Here is a 3,081-nt window from a genome sequence, read left to right as displayed (position 1 = left end):
TTTTAAGGTTAGGGTTCGGGCTAGGGTTAGGGGACGGGGACGGTTTAGGGTCCAGGTGAGGGTCCGACAACGCTTTAGGGGGAGCGTGCGTCTGAGGGCGCGGGTTAGTGTTAGCGTACGGGTTAGGATTAAGGGACAGGTGAGGGTTAGGCTTCGGGGAAGTTTTAAGGTTAGGGTTCGGGCTAGGGTTAGGGGACGGGGACGGTTTAGGGTCCAGGTGAGGGTCCGACAACGCTTTAGGGGGAGCGTGCGTGTGAGGGCGCGGGTTAGTGTTAGCGTACAGGTTAGGATTAGGGGACGGGTGAGGGTCAGGCTTCGGGGAAGGGTTAGGGTTAGGGTTCTGGCTATGGTTAGGGGACGGGAACGGGGACGGTTTAGGGTCCAGGTGAGGGTCCGTCAACGCTTTAGGGGGAGCGTGCGTGTGAGGGCGCGGGTTAGGGTGAGCCTTTGGGTTAGGATTAGGGGACGGGTGAGGGTCAGGCTTCGGGGAAGGGTTAGGGTTAGGGTTCGGGCTAGGGTTAGGGTTAGGGGACGGGGACGGTTTAGGGTCCAGGTGAGGGTCCGAAAACGCTTTAGGGGGAAAGTGCGTGTGAGGGCGCGGGTTAGTGTGAGCCTACGGGTTAGGATTAGGGGACGGGTGAGGGTCAGGCTTCGGGGAAGGTTTAGGGTTAGGGTTCGGGCTAGGGTTAGGGTTAGGGGACGGGGACGGTTTAGGGTACAGGTGAGGGTCCGAAAACGCTTTAGGGGGAGCGTGCGTGTGAGGGCGCGGGTTAGTGTGAGCGTACGGGTTAGGATTAGGGGACGGGTGAGGGTCAGGCATCGGGGAAGGGTTAGGGTTAGGGTTCGGGCTAGGGTTAGGGTTAGGGGACGGGGACGGTTTAGGGTCCAGGGGAGGGTCCGACAACGCTTTAGGGGGAGCGTGCGTGTGAGGGCGCGGGTTAGTGTGAGCCTTTGGTTTAGGATTAGGGGACGGGTGAGGGTCAGGCTTCGGGGAAGGGTTAGGGTTAGGGTTCGGGCTAGGGTTAGGGTTAGGGGACGGGGACGGTTTAGGGTCCAGGTGAGGGTCCGACAACGCTTTAGGGGGAGCGTGCGTGTGAGGGCGCGGGTTAGTGTGAGCCTACGGGTTAGGATTAGGGGACGGGTGAGGGTCAGGCTTCGGGGAAGGGTTAGGGTTAGGGTTCGGGCTAGGGTTAGGGTTAGGGGACGGGGACGGTTTAGGGTCCAGGTGAGGGTCCGACAACGCTTTAGGGGGAGCGTGCGTGTGAGGGCGCGGGTTACTGTGAGCCTACGGGTTAGGATTAGGGGACGGGTGAGGGTCAGGCTTCGGGGAAGGGTTAGGGTTAGGGTTCGGGCTAGGGTTAGGGTTAGGGGACGGGGACGGTTTAGGGTCCAGGTGAGGGTCCGACAACGCTTTAGGGGGAGCGTGCGTGTGAGGGCGCGGGTTAGTGTGAGCGTACGGGTTAGGATTAGGGGACGGGTGAGGGTCAGGCTTCGGGGAAGGGTTAGGGTTAGGGTTCGGGCTAGGGTTAGGGTTAGGGGACGGGGACGGTTTAGGGTCCAGGTGAGGGTCCGACAACGCTTTAGGGGGAGCGTGCGTGTGAGGGCACGGGATAGTGTGAGCGTATGGCTTAGGATTAGGGGACGGGTAGGGTCAGGCTTCGGGGAAGGGTTAGGGTTAGGGTTCTGGCTAGGGTTATCGGACGGGGACGGGGACGGTTTAGGGTCCATGTGAGGGTCCGACAACGCTTTGGGGGAGCGTGCGTGTGAGGGCGCGGGTTAGTGTGAGCGTTCGGGTTAGGATTAGGGGACCGGTGAGTGTCAGGTTTCAGGGAAGGGTTAGGGTTAGGGTTCGGGCTCGGGTTAGGGTTAGAGGACGGGGACGGTTTAGCGTCCACGTGAGGGTCCGACAACGCTTTAGGGGGAGCGTGCGTCTGAGGGCGCGGGTTAGTGTGAGCGTACGGTTTAGGATTAGGGGACGGGTGAGGTTCAGGCTTCGGGGAAGGGTTAGGGTTAGGGTTCGGGCTAGGGTTAGGGTTAGGGGACGGGGACGGTTTAGGGTCCAGGTGAGGGTCCGACAACGCTTTAGGGGGAGCGTGCGTGTGAGGGCGCGGGTTAGTGTGAGCGTACGGGTTAGGATTAGGGGACGGGTGAGGGTCAGGCTTCGGGGAAGGGTTAGGGTTAGGGTTCGGGCTAGGGTTAGGGTTAGGGGACGGGGACGGTTTAGGGTCCAGGTGAGGTTCCGACAACGGTTTAGGGGGAGCGTGCGTGTGAGGGCGCGGGTTAGTGTGAGCCTACGGGTTAGGATTACGGGACGGGTGAGGGTCAGGCTTCGGGGAAGGTTTAGGGTTAGGGTTCGGGCTAGGGTTAAGGTTAGGGGACGGGGACGGTTTAGGGTACAGGTGAGGGTCCGACAACGCTTTAGGGGGAGCGTGCGTGTGAGGGCGCAGGTTAGTGTGAGCGTACGTGTTAGGATTAGGGGACGGGTGAGGGTCAGGCATCAGGGAAGGGTTAGGGTTAGGGTTCGGGCTAGGGTTAGGGTTAGGGGACGGGGACGGTTTAGGGTCCAGGGGAGGGTCCGACAACGCTTTAGGGGGAGCGTGCGTGTGAGGGCGCGGGTTAGTGTGAGCGTAGGGGTTAGGATTAGGGGACGGGTGAGGGTCAGGCTTCGGGGAAGGGTTAGGGTTAGGGTTCGGGCTAGGGTTAGGGTTAGGGGACGGGGACGGTTTAGGGTCCAGGGGAGGGTCCGACAACGCTTTAGGGGGTGCGTGCTTGTGAGGGCGCGGGTTAGTGTGAGCCTTTGGGTTAGGATTAGGGGACGGGTGAGGGTCAGGCTTCGGGGAAGGGTTAGGGTTAGGGTTCGGGCTAGGGTTAGGGTTAGGGGACGGGGACGGTTTAGGGTCCAGGTGAGGGTCCGACAACGCTTTAGGGGGAGCGTGCGTGTGAGGGCGCGGGTTAGTGTGAGCCTAAGGGTTAGGATTAGGGGACGGGTGAGGGTCAGGTTTTGGGGAAGGGTTAGGGTTAGGGTTCGGGCTAGGGTTAGGGTTAGGGGACGGGGACGGTTTAGGGTCCAGGTGAGGGTCC

Source organism: Lagenorhynchus albirostris, chromosome 15 (genome assembly GCF_949774975.1).
Source record: "Lagenorhynchus albirostris chromosome 15, mLagAlb1.1, whole genome shotgun sequence".
NCBI classification, from domain to species: Eukaryota; Metazoa; Chordata; class Mammalia; order Artiodactyla; family Delphinidae; genus Lagenorhynchus; species Lagenorhynchus albirostris.
The sequence above is the reverse complement of the archived record's forward strand: the minus strand, read 5'-3'. Positions refer to the sequence as shown.